The sequence below is a fragment of the Tamandua tetradactyla genome, chromosome 17 (assembly GCF_023851605.1).
Source record: "Tamandua tetradactyla isolate mTamTet1 chromosome 17, mTamTet1.pri, whole genome shotgun sequence".
Classification (NCBI taxonomy): domain Eukaryota; kingdom Metazoa; phylum Chordata; class Mammalia; order Pilosa; family Myrmecophagidae; genus Tamandua; species Tamandua tetradactyla.
Window position 1 is genome coordinate 32233820 of NC_135343.1, and position 10783 is coordinate 32244602.

Genomic DNA, 10783 nt, shown 5'->3' on the forward strand with positions numbered 1-10783 from the left:
ATATTCTAATAATTTTATACATTTAGCTCAGAAATAAATTAAAGAAGACCTAAATACATATCAAGAAATTCCATGCTCATGGATTAGAAAACTTAATATTATTAAGATGTCAGTATTACCCAAAGCAATTTACAAAAGCAATGCAATCCCTATCAAATTTAAGCAGCCATTTTTGCAAAAATGGAGAAGCCGATCTTCAATTTCATACAGAAATGCAAGAGACCCTGGATAGCCAAAACCACTTCGAAAAGAAGAACCAAGTTGGAGAACTCACACTTCTTGATTTCAAATTGCACTACAAAACTACAGTATCCAAAAGTGTCTTACTAGCATAAAGATAGACATGTATAACAATAGAATAGTATTGAAAATCCAGAAATAGACCCACACACCTACAGCCAATTCATGTTCAACAAATATGTGCTGAGAAAACTGAAGATCCACAGGCAAAAGAATGAATTCAGACCCCTACCTCATACCATATGCAAAATTAACTCAAAATGGATCAAAGACCTAAACAGAAGAGCTAAAACTATAAAATTCCATAGGTTTTGAGTGACAATTTTAACATAAATTATGCTGTAAAAAATATATATAGGGCCGCGGTGGCTCAGCGGGCAAAGTGCTTGCCTGCTATGCCGGAGGACCTCGGTTCGATTCCCGGCCCCAGCCCATGTAACGAAAACGGAGAAACAAAATACAATAAAACAAGAAAATGTTTAAAAGATGTTTCCCTTTCTTCCTCTCTTCCTTCCTCCTATCCTTCCTTCCTTCTCTCTGTCTTTCCTTTAAAAAAAAAAAAAAAAAAAAAAATATATATATAAGGAAGGATGGCGATCGTTGTATTAGGCCAAAATGAGCGCCAGACTCTGTGACATCCTTGTGATGTCCTTTTATTTCAATACTGCTTTTTCTTAGAGCAGAACTCAATGATTTCACTTATCACATGATTTTTCTCCCCTGGTCTCCTGTGAAAACAAAATTTAAATGTCCACAACAGGGGGAAGGTGGTGCTGGGACAAACGATGCAGGCAGGTTGGAAAATAATTGCTGCTCCTAAATCAAACAGATCTTGAGAAGTGCTTGTGAGGTCTATTTAAGTGGAAGCTACATGAGGACAGACTGAACCATTACAGGTTGCCCTCAAAGCATTCTATGGCTTTAGGAATGGTGCCCACTTACCAGGCCCAACTCTGGAAGGAATGCCTTCTCATGAATAGTTTCCATCCGGTTTCCTGAGGACATGGAGAGTAGCCTTTTTGACTTTCATTCCTCTGTGGCCTGGACATTGAGATAGACCCTGAAAGGACTCTGAAGTCTGCCCCTCATTATTTATTCTCTTCCCCATTGCAGCCAAAGGGTCAACATTTTCTGAATTCCATTCTTCATGTGTACTACCTCAACCTATTATTGGTTTTTCACACTTTTGAATTTTGAGTGGGGAATATGAGTAACTGAAGGGAAAATTAATGGTGAAATTTTACTTGTGGCAGTGGCTAGGGGAGATCTGACTGGATGCACTAAATTATACTTGAAACTGCCATTATTGACCACTGTTTGGGGCCCAGCCAAGGACTGTATTTCCCAGAAACTCTTTCAACCTCTTGGTCTGAACTGGTTCTCACCAGTAGAATGTGAACAGTTCAGAGTTTTGTGTCTTTGGAAACCCTTTCTTCCCCTGTCTCCTGGCTCCAAGGCCCTAAGGAATGGCAAAACTGTAAGATTGAAGAAACCAGATCCCATATGGAGAAAAGTTGCCTGACAACCGAAAGTATCCACATAGGACTGTTATATGATGATAAATAAAGTGTTTTAAACCACGGAAATTTGGGGATTCGATCAGCATCCTAACATAGTGTAAGCCTAATTAAATACACCAGGTCAATAGAACATGAAAGAAGGGGGAAAATATATTTAATATTTATTTTTATTGAGAATTACTGTATCCTTTTCCTTTCTTGCAATGTCCCTAGTGTTACATCAAATTCAATTCCATTTATCAAACTTCCACTGAATGCCTATATTTTGCCAGGGTCTATGCTGGGCTTTTTGGAGACAAATGCATTGGACCTGAAATCGCTCTGCTAAGGCACTACCATTTTCTCTGACTGTGTGAATGATCTGACTCAACCATTATATATTGAGCAACAATTAGGTGCCGGGCACTTGGCTACCCTGTGACACAAACACAGCCCTCCCTTAAGATGCCCGTTAAGCTCCCATTTCCAGCTTCATTCTACCACTCGTTCTACAGGGGAGCGAGGCTTCAGCATGTTCTGGCTCACACAGAAGGTAGAAGAACACATACAAAATCTTCGGGTGGTTGACAAATTTAAGGCATGGCTATTTGAGGATAGACAGTTTGTATTTTATTTGTATTTATTTATGCATCTCGGACTCTGTTGCCTAGTGGTTGTTATTTTCATATTCATTTCTGTCATTTTCCAGCTAATAATTTATACTGCAAATCTCATTTTCTATATGCAAAATAAAGCTTCCATGAAGTCCTAATCCAGGTTTTAGTCAGGAGTCATAGTGTTAGCTTATGTTTGCTCCTGAAGGATTCTACCACTGTGCTGGTATCTGGGAGAGCAAGGCGGTCCCTCCAATTCTATCTTTCATCCAGATGACTTTGTCTTAGCAATCCAGCATTCACTGTGTGCCAGGTAGCTCAGCCACTATTAGACTGTGTTCTGAGGTTAAACCTTAGAGGGGTTCATTGTGTGTCTACATTGCCCAAAAGAGTGTCTGGCAAATAACGTGCACTCATTATGTTTATGTGAAATGAATGAATGAATGAATGATGGGTACTTTATGTTCTTAGGTTGACCGCTCAGAAATTTGGTTTCTATTTTAGGAGAGGCATTAGCCAATTGTTCATCCTAAGGAGAGTATTCTCCTAGGAACCTTGAGATTGAATGAACTAGTGAAGCAAGAGAATAACAAATAGGTTTACTCTAACATGCCAAGTTTGATCAACTTATAGTAGTGATTTACAGCACAGAATGAGAAGGATATTAAGGCTTAGTGGAAGACTATTTCCTAGTCTATTATTAACGTCTACCATGGAAGTAGTGAGGTGTGGTGACATGCATGCCAGGTAATATGGTCCCTCTAGCAGACCATTAGTGAGAGCATGGTCCACGGGTAGAGAAAGTTGGACCTGTGTGTTCTCACCTATGAGATTACCAGGTAAGTAAACGAGTTAATAGACCTAAAAGATCATTGAAAAGCTACAAAGTTTGAGTGCTATAGCAATGTAAGCATTTGCTTGTCAGAAGGGAAGATGATGGACCAAATGACCATGGATGTTCCTGAATTTCATGAGCATCCAGGCAGGTGTGGCCACCCATTAGCCACTTGCATCTACTTAGCCCCACAACTCTCAGTATTTACCTGTCTTAGTTTCCCAGATGCTAAAACAAATACTATACAACAAGATGACTTAACAACAGGAATTTATTGGCTCATAGTTTTGAAGCTAAGAGAAGTCCAAAATCAAGGTCCCAATAAGACTATGCTTTGTCCTCAAAGATTGCGGCATATCAGGCCTGGTCTCTAGTGTCCTTGATCCTTGACTTTTCTGCCACATGGCAATGCACATGGTGATATCTTCTTCTTTCTCCTCTGGATTCCATTGACTTCTGCTTTCCTGTTTCTCCACCTGGTGCTTTTCTCCCCATGACCTTCTCTATAAAGCCTGCACTTAAGACCCAAACTGATTCAATTGGCCACAGCTTAACTAAATATACTTCTTTGAAATGTCCTATATACAATGAGTTCACACCCACAGGAATGGATGAAGATTAAGAATGTTTTATTCTGGGGTACATAATTCCACCTACCATACGATCCCATGTTGGGAGAGTGAGTTGCAATTAATGAGTTTTTCTTTATATTTCAAAAAGCTGGAATGCATTTTGAAATATAATACCTGATTTTGGTGACTTTGGATCCTACTAATTCACAGCAATATTACAATTAACCTTAAATTTTGGCTCCAGGAAAAGGACATAGGGACAACTAATACAGAAGAGAGGAGAAAAGGAAAAAAAATGCATCTTTTTCCTCCCTTTTTTTTTTGTCAAAGGCTCAGCCTCAGAAAACATTTTGAAATGGGCTAAGTTATTTTAGCTCTACTTTCACCTTCTCTCCTAGATCTCTCTTCTGCCATCTGCTGCTTTTCTCCCCAGAACTCAATTCCTCCAGAGTATTCTAAGTCCCACACTGTCCAGATACACTTAGGCTTAGTTTTCTCCCTCTCCTACTTCAGTGTTTCATGATGCAAAATGTCCTATGTTCTAGATTCTATAATGACATAGCAATTTCATACTAATGTGTAAATGATTTATAGCTTCTTAACCTTCCCAGAGGAATTTGCATTATTAATGGGCTACTATGGAACCAAAATGACTCACAGAGCAAAATGAACCTATCACGAGGAGATGTGGGAGGGTAAAGATAAATAACAATGCCCGTTTGTCTGTCCTTTCTCTGTTCCGCCTTTTCCCTAGAAAGCTTCTTCTTTGTTCTTCATAATTTCTTCCCCTGCTTCTATTTCTGATCTCATAAACTCTCTAAACATTCCAAGATTTTAATAGCCTTTATTACAACAGGAGGAAAAGATAATTCTGCTTCTGTCATCTTTCTAGGTAAGAGGGGCCACCAACCTCCTTTAAACATATGGGTTATTTGCAAATAGGCTGTTTGTAAGTAAGGAGATGTATGCATTCACACACCTCCTCCACACACACAAATAAATTAAAAACAAAGCAAACTAAGACTCTAAACATCAACTGTATAAGTACATGCAATAGAGGACATATTTCAGGGATTTGTGGAAACAGTAAGGCGGAGGTCCCTCATCCTTTAAAGATATACACAGTAGAAAGTTAGTCAAGAGAGTTAGTTACTGTTGTCTCTCTTGTCTTCTTGTTTTTCCTAAGTTTTTCAGGATCACCTTTAAAGATAAGAAGATAGGTTAGTCCCTCATGTTGAAAGCACATGAACGTATTTTGATAATTCATTTGTCAATGATTGAATTGGATTTCTAACAAATAATAGAAAGATTCAAGATAACAGGCGATCTCCCTTAAGCCAGACAAATATGGAGCCAGACAAGAGGGAAGAATTTGAGCAAAGAAGTAGGGTGTGTATTCTTAGCTCATATGGGAAAGTTCTTACGTGGGAAAGGCCATAGTATAAGGTCATTAACTTTTGAACCTTTGCTTTAAGAACTTTTCACTGGTACCTTTTTTACCCAGGCACAATAGAAGGGTCACTTTCACTTTTTTGACATTCCCTCCTACTCTTGAATTCTTTTCCTCTGGTCTCCTTTGCCCTTCTTTGAGAAACCAGTTGGAGTCTTCACACGCCCTCTATTTCCCATCATACTGTGCAAAATAGCACCTGGGGCAGCCAGGAGAGCTTGAAAACGGTCCAAAAAAAAAAAAAAGAAAGAAAGAGAAAGGGGGGAAGCTGGCGATTGGTTGGAGGGAACGTAATGATTTGTAATTGCAATACTTTCATTACTGTCTTTTAGCTCTTTGCAGAGTAATGTCAAGAGCTTCGTCTTTGTAGTGTTATTGGCATTTTTCATCATATTCATGAAGTGTGGGTCAATTTTCTTCAAAAGGCGCACTTCGCCAACTTGCCACAGAGACAGACAGTAATAAATTCTACTAGTGCACTGTGAAGGCTTCGTAGCTGCAAGCAACAATAAAAAGCAATGAGCTGGGTGTCACTAAGTAACTCCGGTTTACACTGTATTTTCGTCTTTTATTGAAAACTCAGAATATGAATTTATTAATGAATACACAAGCATGGTGTGAGGGAGGAGGGGACAGCGTGGGAGGGAGGAGGAGGGGGTATGTCGGGCGGAGGGAGACACCATGTCAATTTATTTGGTATTCACACTGTGTGTGCCTATATTGTATTGTTCCATCATTTCATAGCCAGGCTTACCTTGTTAGGCTGTGGCCCTCCAGAAAAAAACCCAGGCTCATATAGCAACACCTTGACGTGAATCTACAGCTGCTCTCGCTGTGGCTGTCTCACCTTTAGCCCCGGCTGTCTACTGCCGCCTTTCATTTTCCACATTCATACATCAATAAGCTTTGCATGCTGACACCTAATTTTGCAGGCTACTTTGGTTATGGAGGCCGTGTTTTGCATATCACTACCCACCCCCTTCTGACACCTACTGCCTATAAAGGGAAATGAGGAGAAGAGAGGAAGAGGCAGAGGAAAGAGAGAGGAAGAGGGGCCAAGAAAGGGAAAGCTGCTTTTCTTCTCCGCCTAATCAGAGATTTCTTTCTATTTGTCAAAAGCAGATATGCCAAATCAACTTTAATTGATTCCTCGGTGGCGCTCGCAGATGATTTTTGAAGGACTGGGTTTGTGTTCCCAGACACTGTTGTGTTTCCAACAAAAAGGAGGTTTCTCCCACAAATCAAATTTTGATGCCAATTAGTTAGCATTTTCCATTCCAATTAAATTGGAGACTTGGAGACCTTTCTGATTTGGGGAGACTTTATATATATTTTATATTAAAAATGCCCTTCAGGACTAATAAGCAAAAAGGAAAGGTCCATAGGTGGCAATAGGCACTCGTGGGTGGCAAGAGATGTGTGCTGTGGGTATTTTCAGCTCCCTTCTCTTGTTTATTTCACAAAGGTTTGTCAAGCCCTTGGCAACATGTTATATGACATCACAAAGGCTTTTACCTTGCAGTTAGGTGGCTAATGTCATTAGAGCTTTGACAACCCCTAAAATGTTATAATCTAATGATTTTTTTTCCTACCGTTCCCTACCCTACACCCCTTGAGACCTCATTGTGCAGAAAAGAGAATTGGGGATAAGGGTGGAGGGGAAACGAGATTGATGTTAAAAAGAACAGGCTGTGGCTGGATTTGAAAGATTATGCAAACAAAACAAATAAACAATGGCACAAAATAAAATACGGGGGAGGGGGCGGGGGGGGGGAGGGACACCAAAGCCAATAGAGAGCCGCCGCCACACCTTCCGCATCCCTGCGCGCACGCGGCTGGGAGAGTATGTCTGCTAATGACATGTCATCGAGAATTTCCAAAATCGACTAAATTAAGTATTTATCATGTGTACCAGAGCATTTTAAGGGGAAGAAAATGTCAGTGCAAATCTCGTTGCAATTTTAATTTCATAGTAACTAAAATCGGTTTGAAACACCACTAGCAATTAGGGGTTCTTTTCCCCTTTCTTCTATTTCACATTCCCAGCCTTTCTTTACTTTTCTCTAATTTTATCTTCTGGATGAAATCAGCCTTAAAACAAAAGCCTGTTTTTCCTTGGGGCTAGACCTGGGGCAAAGGTGAAGAGCCTGCCGAGAGATTTTGGACTCCAATGATCAACTTGTATCGTTGCCACTTCTCTTCCCAGAGTCCGAGCCCGGTGCACGACAGCGGTCACGCCTGCAGCTCTGGTGCCCACATCCCACCCTGAAGACCTCTTAGGATATCAGGTGCAATGCTCGATGCCTACATGAATGTAAGGATAATATTCGGGTAGCACTTAAAACTTTCCAAAGCACAGTCTCCTGCTTTTACTCATTGACACTCAGAACTACTATATGATGCAGGCAGAGCAGCTGTCCTTGAATATTAAGGGGCTCAGTTCGACCCAGCCCAACAATGAGGGGTGTTGGCCTCTGTGCCATGGATGGAAGCTGTGACCTTGGAATAGGCCAGTCTGGGAGCCCCTCCTCACGCAGGCTGACATCAGTGAGGGTCGAAGGAGAGAATGTCAGCTCTTATTATTTTAAACTGGGATTTCAGCACTATCTAGTTGAACCCACAGCCAGTCTCCCCTTTCGCTATAACCAGATCCCTGCCAAACACTAAATATTTCTTAATGAGGTCTTGGTATATTTCAGACATGTTTGTAAAGTGTTCTGCGTGGATTATCTCATGGAGCCCTCGCAAAAACTCTAATAATATCCCCATTTTACAGATACGGAAAAACTGATAGTCAAGGCAAAACGGTATATTCTTCAAGGACACACACTAGGCTATTGGATAGAGCCAGGATTCAAAGCAGGTGGGCTACTCCAGAGGCCAGCATTTAGCCTTATCACTCTTTGGACTCCCCCGAGAGGCAGCCTTTGTGAGTATATGGCATCCTGGTGAGTATAAAGAGAATTCATTCAGGTTTAAAAAAAAAAAAAAAAGAATATTGGTCACTTTGGATACCCACTCAGGCCTCTGGTGTGTTTATTGTACAGAAATACACCCACACCACAGCTAAGGAGCTAAATAGTTTGAGGCCATGAGCTCCTCGCTAAAGTAGAAGGATAGTCAATTTCCCCAGGTGGGCATGACTAAGTGGGGAAAGGAAAATCAAATAACAATCAATCCTCACACCAAGAAACAAAGTCCTTGCCTTTGGAGTCTAAAACTCTGATTCTAGGCACGGCGAGCCATATAGCAAGCCGCAGAATGGATAGACCCGTGGGGAAGATTAGACATTCTTCCAGGGAGAGGGACTTTTCCTGTGTGAGAGGACTAGTGGGACATTCCCCAGACGGACTCACCGCCAGCTACCAGAGGAGGAGCGAGGAGGCCGGACACTTCTCACATCCTCCCAGGCTCTTACTGCCTTGTCAATTAGCACGTGCGCATCCGTAATCATTACACAAGGGGCAAGCTCACAGTGGTAAAGGGCCCTGAAATGCACACTCCTGCCTGTGCAAGGTTTTGTCTATTATTAGCACAGGTGACAGCCGCCCACACTGCTCTGCCTCTGAAGACAGAAGCCACTCACAGAACAATGGGACAGACACACTAGAAGAGAAGGCAGACACATGGATGAATGGATGGACAGACAGACAGACAGGCAGGCAGATGATAGATAGATAGATAGATAGATAGATAGATAGATAGATAGATAGATGAACACTCGGACTTGTTTTGGCAAGAAGAAGTTGTTGCTGTTCTCGTATTTAGCAGATGCCTATCATTTCCTTGTGTCATTCTCTCTGAAAGCAGTGTATTTTAAGTGAAAGTTCATAATTTTAAGTTTCAGATTTCACACTGGGTGCATCCACAAGGAGAACATCACTGGAAGGCTGTATGAGAAATGTAGTTTAACCTTGAGAAGGAATTTCTTAAAAATATAAACCAAAAACTCCAAGAGTAAAGTAGGTTAGTCCTTCATCTGTTTAGACAATTTTGGATATGGTTTAGATAATAAGATTAGGTCAGACAGTATCTTAAAGTCATATACAGTTCCTGATTTTGCAAACCTATTACCTGCTCCCCCATATCCAATATATATGTAACACACACAAATACCTGATACGGACCTCATATACACGTACATGCACCAGGGAAAGAAATGTCCAAATAAAAACATGGGTATCAGTACAACTCTCTGAACTGTCATATAATCTAACAGATCTCCAGAACCACAGATTTAAAGAATTTCGATAGACCTGACCCCTTTATTTTATAAATAAAGGTTCAAGAAGGTTAAGCAATTTGTACAAGGTCACAGAGTGAACTAAACCAATAATTATCTGTCATCATTTAGTTGTTTCCAAATATGAAATACACCCTCAAAGAAGCAATATTCACCATTTCTAATGGCATTCAAAAGAATAGGTCACTGAGTATCAGTAGAGTATTTACTTATTTAGGTAGGATTTACACCCTGGCCCACAAATCATTTAAGACATTCATAAAAGGCAATTGCAAAAAAAAGAACTGGAAATTAATAATGATAAAATCTGAGTAAAATCAATATGATTTTGAATAGATCCTTGCATATTGATTTAAAAATCAGTTACATTATTTTATCATTACATTTTAATTCTGAAAATATAAATAACAATGAGAGATAGGAATACCCTTGGATAGACTTGGATCCATCATAGTGGCTCAACACCCAACCTCTAGATAAGAGGAAGCTGTGGTTTGGAGGTCAGCAGGTTTCTTGCCTCAGTCCTTCGTGCTTGAAGGAAAAACTGCAAAGGTGCTCCTCCAGAGGTTCTGCGGTCTGGCCACAGAGATGCAAAATCTAATCTTAGAGAAGGAGGCTTGAGAAGGAGAATGCCTCTGAGGACCAGAAGTAGGGTTAGATTCTAGAACCACGGTCAGAGCCCTTGGAGTAAATGCACCAGTATCATTCGCCTTGCATCAAAGGGAATCTGTAAGCCTCACTACAGCAATTTTGCAAAGATGTGAAAGAAAGGGGGCTTTCCTCTCTGAAGATGTAAATTGAGTACATCATGCCACATGTAAGGGTAAAGGTTGGTGACAGATGTAAATTCAGAAGTTGAACTTCAGTGGAAGGGCGATATTTAAAGCCAAATGGGCATCCACTAAGGAATGAGGTTGGGCAGAAACAAGAAATTCCAAGGGCGGAAACCTGGGGGACCCCAATATTTAGAGGTTGAGAATCTAAGAAAGCTCTAGCAAAAGAGACCCAGAAAGAGGAAACCAAAAGAGAGTGGTGTCTTAAGATTCAAGTAGAGACATTATATAGATACCCCTTTTCAGTTTGTGGTGCACTGGAGTGGGTGGAAGGAAGCACCTGAACAGTTGAGCTGTGTGTGTTCCAGTAGCCTTGGTTCTTGAAGACAATTGTATAACGATATAGCTTTTACAATTTGACTGTGTAATTGTGAGAACCTTGTGTCTGATGTTCCTTTTGTCCAGGGTATGGACACACAAGTAAAAAAATATGGATTAAAAAATAAATAAATAACAGGGGGATTAGGGATAAAATGATTTGGGCAGATTGAAATGCT